This window comes from Helobdella robusta, assembly GCF_000326865.2.
Source record: "Helobdella robusta unplaced genomic scaffold HELROscaffold_25, whole genome shotgun sequence".
In the NCBI taxonomy this organism is placed as follows: Eukaryota; Metazoa; Annelida; class Clitellata; order Rhynchobdellida; family Glossiphoniidae; genus Helobdella; species Helobdella robusta.
In genome coordinates, this window is record NW_008704310.1 from 1,484,480 (window position 1) to 1,498,791 (window position 14,312).

The window sequence follows — 14,312 nt, forward strand, 5'->3', positions numbered from 1 at the left end:
TATATATATATATATATATATATATATATATATATATATATATATATATATATATATATATATATATATATATATATATATATATATATATATATATATATATATATATATATATATATATATATATATATATATATATATATATATATATTATCAACAATTTATTAAGCGCATTATAAAATTGAAATTTTTCGAAAGCGCTCTCTATTTTAAATGAAATCAGTGAAGGTCAATAAAGTACAAATCGATAAAGTATTTCTATGTCAAAATGAATATGTTTTTAAGTTCCTCTTAAAATCATCAAGCTTTAGTCCAGGCATTCTGAGCGATTGCGGAAGACTGTTCCAGGCAATTGGTCCTGACACGGCAATATTTCTAGTTGCAGTTTGTAGTTGAGTAGTTGTCACTGCCAGTAGGTTGGCATAGTTTGATCTCAATTTTACACCTGTTGAAGAAGCTGGTTTTTTTAAGATTTTATTTACTAAATATACTGGTAAAAACCCGTTCATAGCCTTATACATAGTCAAACAAATCTTATAGTTGATTTTTTTTCACTGTTAGCCATGGTAGGTCTTTTAAAATGGGTGTCACATGGTCATACTTTCTACGTCCAACAGTTATTTTTGCAGCTCTATTCTGTATCGATTGAAGAAAAGCAATAGATCGCTCTGGTAATCCATTGAACAAGCTATTACAGTAGTCTAACCGTGAATGAACAAACGCATGAATTAGTGTTAGCATGGTTGTTTTATGTAAATATTTCCGAACGCGGTATAACTGGCAAAGCTGATAAGAACATGATTTAGATATGGTTTTTATATGATCTTTGAAAGATAATCTCGAGTCAAAAATACACCTTAGTTTTGTTGCATTTTCACAGAATTGTATTTCATTATTATCAATTTTGACTGAATTAATATTAATTTTAGAAAGCTGTTGCCATGTACCGACAGGTAAAAATTGAGTTTTATCTTGATTCAATTTGAGACAATTTCTTGACATCCATGTACCTATTTTAGTCAAGCATTCAATGAGATTTTCAACTTTACTTTTAAGCAGTTCTGGTTCACTGCTAACTATTATTTGGATGTCATTAGCGTACGCTTGATATGAAAATCCAAAGAATTCTATTACTTCATATACTTCAGCAGTGCACAGTACAAACAGAATAGGTCCCAGGACTGAGCCTTGTGGTACACCAGATGACATTGCTTCAATACCAGATAATTTGTTCCCAAAAAAACCTGCTGAGTTCTGCCAAACAAGTACGAATTGAACCAATTAGCTACAACTCCAGTAACTCCGTAATCATATTGTAGGCGATTCATCAGGATTTGATGGTCTACGCAATCGAAGGCAGCACTCATGTCCAAGAATGTAAACAACGAAACATATTGTTCATCAATTGCATTAAACAACTCAGACATAACATAAAGCAGTGCTGTTTCAGTTGAGTGATAACGTTTATATCCAGATTGAAATACTGGTATTAAGCTATTTTTGTGTAGATGACTCAGTAGCTAACTGGCAACAACTCGTTCAATAACTTTAGAAACGAAGCTAATGTTTGATATGGGTCTGTAACTTTTCATTTCATTCCTATCATCTTTCGTTTTATATATATATATATATTAGGATTTAGACCATATTTGATTTCATTTGTATTAACGCGTGTATTAACGCGTGTATTAACGCGTGTATTAACGCGGTTGATTTTCTTGAAAACTATATATATAAATATATATATATATATATATGTATATATATATATATATATATATATGTATATATATCTTGGGTTCAGACTATCGTATATACAGTTATTAAGTTTTTCAATTTTTTGAACAATTATTTTATCGATATTATCCAATTTATTCAAATTAATAATAAAATTTTTAATTATTTTAGACTGCATTTTTCATATGTGCATTTAAACAAAAGTTTTTTTCGGTAACCATCATCAGTGTAATAGAGTTTATGATATTGTTATATGTAGTTCATCTAGTATTTATAGTATTTTTAACAAAGGAACTCTAAGTTCTATTGTTTCTTTGTGTGAGTAATTTTTTGTTTGTAAGATCGTTACAGCCTGTTGTTGGATGTTTATTACAGGATTTCTATTTTCTATTAATAAAGCCTCTGCCATTCTCAAAATGCTTATATTATGGTTGTAAAATAACACTTTGGTATCTGAGTTTATTATTTCCTATGTTATTTTTATTTGGTGTGAATCCATTAGATGATTTTTTATTGCACCATTTTGTGTATGCATTGTTAATCTTCTTGGCAAAGTCGTAGTAGTAAATCCGATATACTCTGTGTTTCTGTGCCTACAATTAAGGATATAACAATCTAAAGAATATACTAGATGACTGTTCTTCATTATTGATTCTGGCTTAGTATTGCAATTATTTTTAAGAACAAGAGATGAGGTTTTGTTGTTCGTGTAATAAATCCCAAGTTTTAATTTATTGTTTTCATTGATAGTTTTTACGTTTCCGTTTACAATCTTTTTTATTGTTTTCTCATCTGCCTTGAAAGCTGTCGACATTGTATTTTTGTAATAAAGTATTATGTCATTTGTTGTTTTATCAATGTTACTTTTGTTTGTTACGTCACGATCTTTTTAGCTAATAATTTTTTCAATAAATGTTCTTTTGTAACCATTGTTAATTAGCATGTTGGTTGTCCGTTTGAGTTCAGTTACTCTATCCTCTGGATCTGTAGAATGTGTGAAGGCTCAATTAACAAATGATGAGACCATGCTTGTTTGGTAAGCTTCGCTGCATTCACTCCGTCCATTCAAACAAAATCCTTTATTACCTGTTTTTGTATACACGGAAGTTTTGAATTTGTTGTTGATATTGTGTATTAAGGTATCGAAAAAAGGTAGTTTGTTGTTTATGGATTTTTCCATAATAAAATTTAATTTAGATCTATTAAAAGTGATAATTTTTCTATGGTGTCTGGGTTGTTGTATGCCACAAATATATCATCGATATATTTCTGGTTTAAGTTGTGGTGAAATATATTGCCGATATGTCGATGATATATTTATGGCATACAACAACAAAGTCAATCTCCATCTAAGTTTATTTTGACAAAGTCAATATTTCACTATATAAACAGCAGAAAGCACTGATGATGATTCATTCGGAATCGAAATATGGCCTTATTTGCAGCATGAATTCGGAAAATAAGTTTATTTTGAATTTTAATAAACTAAACGTTCACCAAAAAAACTTTAGTGCGAAAAATTGAAAAAACGAACTACAAACATATTAACGCCAAACATTTGGTAGAATTTATAGAATATTGTAAAAAAAAATATATATATATATATATCAATCAAGCTTGTTTTTTTAAGTTTCTGTGTCTCCCAGTTTTGTCTAAATAAATTTGTCTAAATAAATAAAATAAATAAAATCATCGTTTAGCGTCCAGAGACCCAGTTTTCCCGAGAGAGGACGTTGTTTTCTTTGCCATCAATTTTTTGCGCCAAATTAGGCGATCAGTTTTATCCACTTCAGTTAAATTTAGAGCTTTCATGTCTTGCTCGATTGTTTGCGACCAGGACTTCTTTGGACGGCCTTTGGGACTTCAACATCTGCAAGAGAAGTTATGGCACTGTTTCCACTTCGTTTGACACGACCAAACCAGCGCAGACGGTGTTGCCGACATTCATCTAAACCAGCACGACGCAGGATTTCGGTAGATTTGATGTGGTCCTTCATACTAATTCGTTGCATCCATCGGAGCATTTTCAGATCGGTTCGGTGAAGTTGTTTTTCCAGTTTGGTTGTCATTGGCCATGTTTTTGCACCATATATCAACACCGGACGTATCATAGAATTAGAAAGTTTTGATCGTAGTAGTAGTGGGATGTCACGCCGCATCAATATAGAGGCAAGGAAATGCCATTTATTCCAGGCTGCACGTGTGCGTGCTCGAATGGCAGCTCCAGCTGTTCCAGTACAATCCAGAACATCCCCTAGATATTGAAACGATGTGACTTTCTCTACCTTAATGACTTCAAAAACATTTCTTTTTCGTATTTGTTGTTGTGGATTGATGCAAGCAGACAAACAAAATTGGACACTTTAGATAAATTACCAATTATTTTTGAACAACGTTCGTGACACCACTGGTTACACTGCTGACACTTGATTGAATTGTTACCTACACCAGCTTTACAAACTGAACAGGGCCATCGTCCAGTAGCTGTGGATTAGATGGGTTCACCAGTGTTCATTGCTTTGGTTTTGCTGATGTTGACTTTGAATCCATGATCGGCGAGTCTGGTGTTCCAATCTTCAAACATCTGTGCTGCTGCGTATCGGTTTTGTGATTTTGTCCGTCACAGTTATAAATAACAGTGGACTGAGAATCGAGCCTTGGTGAACTCCAACGCCGATGTCAAATGCATCTGTGTTTCCAACCGTTGTGCTGACGAGAGTCTTAGTATTCGTATACATTTCCATCACAAGTCGAACAAGATATTCTGGAATGAGTTGTCGACGTAGACTCCACCTGATTGCTTCACGGGGAACTCGATCAAATGCTTTTTCAAGGTCTACAAAAATGTGTGATAGTTGTTGATGCTTTGCGAGGTACTTCTCTTGCAGTTGCCGAATGATGTGAATTGCATCAATTGTTGATTTCCCCGCTAGGAAACCAAATTGATAATTTCCGATTGTAATGCACGGCGTTAACCTTCTCTCAATGATTTTCTCGAAAATTTTCAGGGAGAGTTCTAACAGACGTATACCCCGATATGATGAACAGTTCAATGGATCACCTTGCTTTTGTATAGCGGAAATGTCATGCTATAGTTCCATTCAGTCGGCATTGAGCAATTTTTCCAAATTTTACGACAAATTTGTAGTAACGTTTGGATACCTGCAGTACCATATATATATATATATATATATATATATATATATATATATATATATATATATATATATATCATGTCATTTTTTGCAAAATTTTTACGCTAACTTTATATATATATATCTATATTATATATATATATATATTAATTGTTTTGAATTGGGAATAACACTTAAAAGCATAAAAGTGATGTCTTTTTGCAGAAATTTGCAACGAATAAATACAGTGATGAATGAATTGCAATTAGATTTTCATGAATTATGTAGTTCTGTGATTCTAAAAATATTGCATGATTTAATAACCGTAATCACCATCATTTAAATGTAATCATCTTTATTCTCATTACATAAGCATATAATTTTAAAACATTATAATATGAACAAGCACAGACCCGCTGCAGCATCTCATAGAGACAGTAGATACAGTGAATAATGTTAGCTGGCTGTCCTCTGACTCTTATGACACGATCATTTGAGGAGGGACAAGTTAGAAGGAAGACATCAATCAATGTTTTTGAGTCCTATAATTTGTATGGCCAACCATTTGAGTTAGGTGAGTATTTTAACACATTGAAATGTGAAGGAAGCAACATAAATTTTTTTTACAAAATTTTGACGCTTACTTTTATAACTAAAATATATATATATATACGAATATTTATATGGCGCTAATTAAAAAGTTTTTCAAAAGCGCTTACAGATAAAATAACATACAAAATAGTCAAATAAATCAAACATTAAATAAACATTAGATCAGTAAAAAAAATGAACATCAATGATTGACACTACTGCGAAAATAAATGTTTTCAACATCTTCTTAAATTTCGCAATACCCAGAGCAGGGTCTCGTAGATCTTTGGGAAGACCGTTCCAGACTCTAGGACCAAACACGGCAAAGCTTCTAGCTCCAAGTTTCGTTTGAGCCAACGGCACCGACAGATAGTTTAAATAGTCCGAACGCAGGCCGAGGGAAGATGATGCTTTCGACTGACATTTGTTCTTCAAATACTCTGGTGCGGAATTATTCACACTCTTGAACACTATTGTGCAAACTTTAAAAATTATTCGCTTGTCGACAGTCAACCAATGAAGCTGAGCAAGAATCGGAGATACATGATCAAATTTATACGCACCATGAACAATTTTTGCTGCACGGTTTTGAATATACTGTAACATTCTATTAGATTTATCGGGTAAACCATAATACATACTGTTGCAGTAGTCCAACCGAGAGTGAATGAACGCATGCATTAAACCTTCAATCGTGCTTTTGTTCAAGGATTTTCTTATAGAACGTATTTTATGTAATTGAGCAGCGCACACTTTAGTTAGTAGTTTGATGTGATCAACAAACGTCAATTTTGAGTCAACGATCATTCCCAGATTAGTGGCATTACTGCTACACTCAATATTATGTCCATCTAGAGTAACAAAATCAATCTTGACTAGCGACAGCTGCTGCCATGTGCCTACTTTCATCAGTTTAGTTTTACCATGGTTGAGTTTCAGTCGATTTGATAACATCCACACACTCACCTCAGTCAAACAATGCACTAATCTAGTAACAGCATCTTGAAATTTATCGGCAGGACAGCTGACAATCATCTGCATGTCGTCTGCGTAGGCATGACAAAATACCCCAGATTTATTTATTATTTCTAGTACGTCGGACGAATATAAAAGAAACAGTATCGGTCCCAAAACCGACCCTTGTGGTACACCAGATGTGACAACCTGTTATTGACAACTCATCGTTAAAACCTGCTGTGTTCTTGACGTGAGATAAGAGTTGAACCATGAATGAGCAACACCCGTGACCCCAAAACTGAAGTGGATTCGTTCAACAGTATCTCATAGTCGACGCAGTCAAAAGCCGCGCTCATATCTAGGAACGCTAGCAATGAAATATTCTGTGCACCCACAGCCTTGTATAACACCGACGATATCTGCAGCAGAGCAGTTTCCGTTGAGTGGAACTGTCTGTAGCCTGATTGATGAGTAGACAACAAGTTGTTACGCGCCAGATACTTCAACAGCCCCCGGGCAACGATACGTTCGATGACCTTTGAAATAAACGAAAGATTGGTTATTGGTCTATAATTATTTAAATCGCTCACATCCAGATCTGTTTTTTAAGATGTTTGGCCATTTTAGGGAATTTTCCTGTACTTAGACATAAATTAATAAGTTTTGTTAACAATCTGGAAAAGAGGAGTATATGCTTTTTAAGAAAATGTGTTGGGAGACTGTCTAAGATACACGTTTTTGTGGGAGATTCACGTATTACCTTCACAACATCATCTTCAGTACATAATGCGAATGACGAAAATGTTTCACCATCCTTGGTTTGCCTGCTTGGAAATAATGGATCAACACTACCTGATGTAGCCTGTCGAACCCTGTTTATTTTATGTCTAAAGAATTGAGAAAAATCATCACTTGTAAATTTCTTGTTGTCATCATCGCAACTGTTGTGAAGGTTTTTGCAAAGCATTTTGTTAACGTCATTCCACAATCGCTTTGGATTATCTTTATTTTCGTCCAAACGAGAATATATATATATATATATATATATATATATATATATATATATATATATATATATTACAACTTCTTGATTAAAATATTTTGATTTCAACTCCAAACTCTGACTTCAGGCATCCACTCCAAGTGAAACATTCAATTTTTGCTTTATAATTTTAATTAAATACAAATGCTAAATAAAATTAGTAAAATTATTCTATATTTATGTATCAAGTAGAGTTCAAGCTCAGTTCATTCAGGCAGGATTCGCTCGGTTCGATTCCCATTACTAATACAAATATAGGAGGAACTAATTAACCTCAAGTATGTCGTTGAGTTTTTGTATGTCGTAGGAAGTGAGGTACTCGACCTGTGCATCATCTAACAACAAGTTGATGCCCGACTCCTCCAAATGTCCAAACTTCGATGTTCAATAAACAAAATTTTAATTAAATTACTTATAAGACCAGTTTAATTTGCAAAACAGTAATACAAGATACAACATGAAAAACAGATCAGATCATTGCATGGTTATATGTAGTCCTATATTTACAAAGGGTCGTCGAAAATTTGTTAAATAATTCTGCAGTTTCACCATTATAGATCCACCAAAATTTCAATCAATTTTTCAGTAACAATTTTGATCAAAAAGATCACAGAAATGGTCTTATTGAACATGTGTTTAAATAGATCAAAATAAACATTTTCTCAGTTAAATTGGTTAGAACATAAAAATAATGCTGAAATTGAAATGCAAACCGTGTGCAATTGAACAAGGATGTCTTCTAATGTGCAACAGAGTGCCTTGAGATCTGAGCCACTTATTGTCAGAATTCTTATTAAACAAATAAAATAATGAAAACAGTTACATAAAATAAAAAAAAACAAATTAAAAGTCAAAGGCTTACCTCTCTGAGCTGTGACTGTCGGTGATGTTAATAACTGCACAGAACTAATGAAATGAAAAATGAAACAAATCGTCTCAAAAGATGAAAAATAATGACAGAAACATCAAAAGTAGGATTACAATATCTTTTAAAATAGTGAAATAGTGATGTTGGTGACTAGGTTTAAAAACAGTCTGAATGAAATTTCAAAAACTTATTATCTCTTTAACAATAAAAATGGACTATAAAGCATTATGGTATGTAAACCCCAACTTGGTAATACTTAGTAAAAATTAATTAATTAAAATTTTTGTTGATATCTGTTGGATGTTGCAAACTGCTTTACTATGCATTAAATGTAAGGTTATTCAGTGTTATTATTCAATCCTGATTGTTTTTCAACCAAGAATTGAAATAACAAATTATGACGCTGTGCTTTTGAATAAATGTAAATGTGTAAGCATGTTCATGCTGTGTTGTGTAGATATGACACAAAAAATAATATGAAACAAAGTTAAATGTTAAAAAAGTTCATCTAACAGTGCTACATACGAAAACATACACACACATATACATACACATAGATATATATATATATATACCAGTGTGTCTGAGTCGGTTGAAAAATATTCGACTCTGGCCCCCCAAAAAATTCGACTCCGGGTAAAAATTTCCGACTCCGGGTTTCGAATTCCAGAAAAATTTTCAAATTTTTGCACCATAATTTTATTTTATCATCCCTACTAAATAAAAAATACATTAAAAACACTTAAAATCGGTCAATCACTTTATTTTAATGTTTGACAACATACTGAAAAAATTATGATTTTATTCACATTATTAGCATTTATTTTCAGTATTGAGGATGATCAATCAATTGACAAATCAATCAATCAACCTATTAGCTTGTAAAGAACTATTGCCGTAATGTTCAATCAATCAACCAATTAGTTTATAAAGCGCAATTTCCGCGGTGTTCAACAGCGTTCCTCAATAAATTTTGCAAACATATGGGTCTTGAGATCCGCTCTAAACTTCTTAAGTGATGGAGAAGCAGTCTGAGAAGGAGGTAAAGAATTCCAGAGAAAAGAGCCAGAAAAAGATGATGCAGATTTAGCAAAAGAGTGTTTAACTCGAGTTAAGAAGTAGCGAGAACAAGAAAATCGTAAATCGTGGCGTTTAGTTTCAGTCAATATATCTGATAAGGAAAAATATGAGAAAATACAGGGGTATAAGCAACTAGACAAGTAGCAGTTTTACATAAAGAATAGAGTCTAGAATCAGAAAGACCATGGTAAAGCAAGTTACTATAATCAATGATTGCTAATCGCCACATATGTTTGTCCTCTAAAAAACACAATCTTTTAAAAAAAAGTAAAATTTTGTTTTAAATAAATAACAATTTTTTATCCGACTCCAACTCCGGACCCTAAAAAAATTCGATCCCGGTCCATTAAAATTCCAACTCCGACAAAAAACTGCGACACTAACCGACTTCAACACTCCGGTATAATATACTGTACATATTAATACAAGAGCCACACACATACAATGCCAACACACATAGAATGTAATGTACACCTGCTGGTGAAGTCTTTTAATGTTGCAGCCATTATGACCAATAATGTGAGTGGCATACTGATATTACAAATTAGTTAAATAATTAAATATCATTTTGGATATTATTATGATACTTATTCTTAATAATAGAATATGGAGAGAAATTTAATATAAAGCCAATAATAATATAAATATCATAAATAATAATAATAACAATAATAACGTCAAATATGAAGCACCATGGCAAGCAACTGAGGTGTCAAATAATATATTAATTAAATAGAATATTATTTACATAAATTACTTATTATCCAATAAAATTTATTATTAGCATTAATTTATTATTTAATTAAAGTTTTAATAACATTAAATTTAAGAAACAAAACTAAAGCAGTGTTCAAAACAGACTTTTAGCATATCAGCTTACCATATTGCTCATTTTATTTGATTAAGAGTTGACATTTATGAACATATTAATTTAAAAGATTTCAATTTTTGCTAGGTTTTTTAGGGATTTAAAGATCTTTTCATAAAACTTTATGGCTTAAGTGTTTTAAGGGCTATTTTTATGTTTTACTGAGTTTTAAGAGAGTAGTAAAGGTTAAGGGATTAGGTTTTTCAAAAAGCTATTTTCAAAACTTTTTGCTAAGTTTTTAAGTTTAAGTGCTTTTTTAAGTTTCAAGGTTTTTCTGAGGTTATATTTTTCTGAGGTTATACAAAATTTTTTAGGGACTTAAAAGATAAATCAAGATGTTAATCTTTTTAATTTTAATTTTTTTTTAAATTTTTTAGAGCTTAAGTATTTTGTTGACCATTTTGACAAACGCTGCAACTACAGTTTGTAGGAAAACTGGTACAAAACGCCAACATGAACGGGACACTTGGAAAAAAGTGAACAAATGAATTCTCTGTATCATATAGCAAAACAAGCAAAGCATACAAATAAAGACATAGTTGGTGCCTCATGTATCAAAAACGACAAAAATGAGATGGTCCTTGAACAAGATGAGATCAAGCACCAGTGGAGAGAATACTTCAATCGTCTGTTAAATGAAACAGATCCCATCAATGTCAACTTTGACGCTCCACTCGTCTAAGGTTTGAAACCGGGTCTCTGGACGCAAAACGAAGATTGATTGATTGATCTGGTACTGCAGGTATCCAAACGTTACTACAACTTTGCCGTGAAATCTGGAGAAATCGCTCAATGCCAACTGAATGGAACTATAGCATGACAGTCCCGCTATACAAAGGCAAAGGCGAACCATTGAACTGTTCATCATATCGGGGTATACGTCTGTTAGAACAATCCCTGAAAATTTTCAAGAAAATCATTTGGATAAGGTTAACATCGTGCATCACAATCGAAAATTATCAATTTGGTTTCTTAGCGGGTAAATCAACAATTGATGCAATTCACATCATTCGGCAACTGCAAGAGAAGTACCTCGCAAAGCATCAACAACTATCACACATTTTTGTAGACTTTGAAAAAGCATTTGACCGAGTTCACCCTGAAGCAATCAGGTGGAGTCTACGTCGACAACTCATTCCAGAATATCTTGTTCGACTTGTGATGGAAATGTATACGAATACTAAGACTCTCGTCAGCACAACGGTTGGAAACACAGATGCATTTGACATCGGCGTTGGAGTTCACCAAGGCTTAATTCTCAGTCCACTGTTATTTATAACTGTGACGGACAAAATCACAAAACCGATACGCACTGGTGACATTTGGAATCTAATATATGCTGATGATATGCTTTTAACAGCAACGTCTGAGCAGAATGCAGCACCGATGTTTGAAGATTGGAACGCCAGACTCGCCGATCATAGATTCAAAGTCAACATCAACAAAACCAAAGCCACGAACACTGGTGAACCCATCTAATCCACAGCTACTGGACGACGGCCCTGTTCAGTTTGTAAAGCTGGTGTAGGTAACAATTCAATCAAATGTAAGCAGTGTAACCAGTGGTGTCACAAACGTTGTTCAAAAATAATTGGTAATTTATCTAAAGTGTCCAATTTTGTTTGTCTGCTTGCATCAATCCACAACAACAAATACGAAAAAGAAATGTTTTTGAAGTCATTAAGGTAGAGAAAGTCACATCGTTTTAATATCTAGGAGATGTTCTGGATTGTACTGGAACAGCTGAAGCTGCCGTTCGAGCACGCATACGTGCAGCCTGGAATAAATGGCATCTCCTTGCCTCTATATTGATGCGGCGTGACATCCCACTACCACTACGATCAAGACTTTATAAATCTGTGATACGTCCGGTGTTGTTATATGGTGCAGAAACATGGCCAATGACAACCAAACTGGAAAAACAACTTCACCGGACCGATCTGAAAATGCTCCGATGGATGCAACGAATTAGTATGAAGGACCACATCTAATCAACCGAAATCCTGCGTCGTGCTGGTTTAGATGATATAAAGGACGAATGCCGGCAACACCGTCTGCGCTGGTTTGGTCATGTCAAACGAAGTGGAAACAGTGCCATAACTTCTCTTGCAGATGTTGAAGTACCTGGCACACGTCTCAAAAGCCGTCCAAAAAAGTCCTGGTCGCAAACAAACGAGCAAGACATGAAAGCTCTAAATTTAAATGAAATGGATACAACTGATCGTCTAATTTGGCGCTAAAAATTGATGGCAAAGAAAACTACGTCCTACCTCGCGAGAACTGGATCTTTGGATGCTAAACGAAGATTGATTGATTTAAGGATTTTGTTACATTTTTATGGGTCTAAAGGTTTTTAAAAGTTTTCTAAGAGTTTTGATAAATTTTCAAAGTTTCAAGGAATTTTTGAAAGTTTTTCAAAAAATTTTTTGATTATTTTATAGGTTTTTTTTAGACTTTTTGGAGGCTTTCAGAGTGTGAACAATGTTATCAAATAATAAGTTTAATTCAATCTAATTTTTTTGGTTTGGATAAATTTTCATTTTTGACTTTATATAAATCTATAGTCAGATCTAAATTAGATTATGCTTCTGCTGTATAGTCCCCGTGGTAAATTTTTTTAATTGGGAAAATTAAGAGAGTTCAGAAAGGAGTTACTAAATTGTTGCATGAATGTTGTGGTATGAAATACAATAAAAGGCTGAGGTTTTTATATTTATTCACATTAAAGTTTCGTAGAATCAGAGGAGATTTGATTACTTTGTATAATATTTTGAATGATACCTCAAATAGTAATTTATATCCAGATTTAAAATTGTGTACAGATACGATAACTAGAGGACATGATGAAAAGTTAGAACAAAATAAGGTTAAAACAAACATGAGTAAATATGCATTTAACAGAACTAAATCCATATGAAATTCTTTATAACAGGAAATTTTGGGTGCAAAATCCGTAAATCAATTTAAAGTTTGTTTGACAAGTTCACTATTGAGTTTGAGATGAGGTACAGTTTGATTAATATTTGAATTGGCATGTGAGTATGAGTGGGGATATGCTTGAGACGTGTGTGTGTGTGTGTGTGTGTGTGTGTGTGTGTGTGTGTCTGAGTATTACTCTTATTATTACTTGAACAATTTATGCTTTCATTTAAATAACAAATTTTTAGGGATTTTGGCTCATGGGTTGTACACCTGCACTCATTAAATTTTTTCTGTTGTTATGTTCTGTTCAAAACTTTTCAAGAAGTTTTTAAAGGCATTTTGGTTTTTAAGGTTTTTAAGTTCTTTAAGTTTTTGTTAAGACAAAGATAGTGTTTGCAGCAAACAAACTGATTTATACTAACAGGTGTACTTGCTGTCAAAGCAGCTGATTAATTGTGTAATGGGTTTTTCAAGTTTTTCAATGGTTTTTAAGATTTTTTAAGTGCTTTTATGGTACAATTTTAAGATTCCTTGAAATGTTTCTTGGTTTACCATGGATTATTCCAAAGTTACAAAGGTTTTAAATGTTTTTTTTCGCAGGTTTAAGGCATTCCGTGTTTTTACATTTTTTAAGGGTTTTTATTTTAAGAATTTTTTTCAAGAACTTTTGAAAATTTTATTAGACTTTTAAAAAGTTTTTAAGGATTGTTACTCAGTGTGGTTCACTGATAACACCATCACCGCTCATAGCTGTAGCTAAGGGGGCAGGATTGGCATTGCCCACCTTAGGAGAGAGAGCAGTTTGGAAACCTCTGAGTTTATAAAAAATATTATTACACTTTTACAAAAATAAAAGTAATTTTAAAATAGGAAGCGAAAAATTTGTTCTTTGTCATCTGTCTTATTTATCAATATTTTAACATGGAGCCTTGTGTAACAATAACAAATCAAGAAGTGAGAAATGGTTATGGAAGTGAGAAAGCTTTGAATAAATTTTTTGCATGTACAGTGCATACAAAATTGTAAATCAATTTTGTTCACATAATAATCAATGGTAAAACGTGAGATAGGTACTCCTATGGTATCGTCCATGTTACAAACAACCATAAGTTT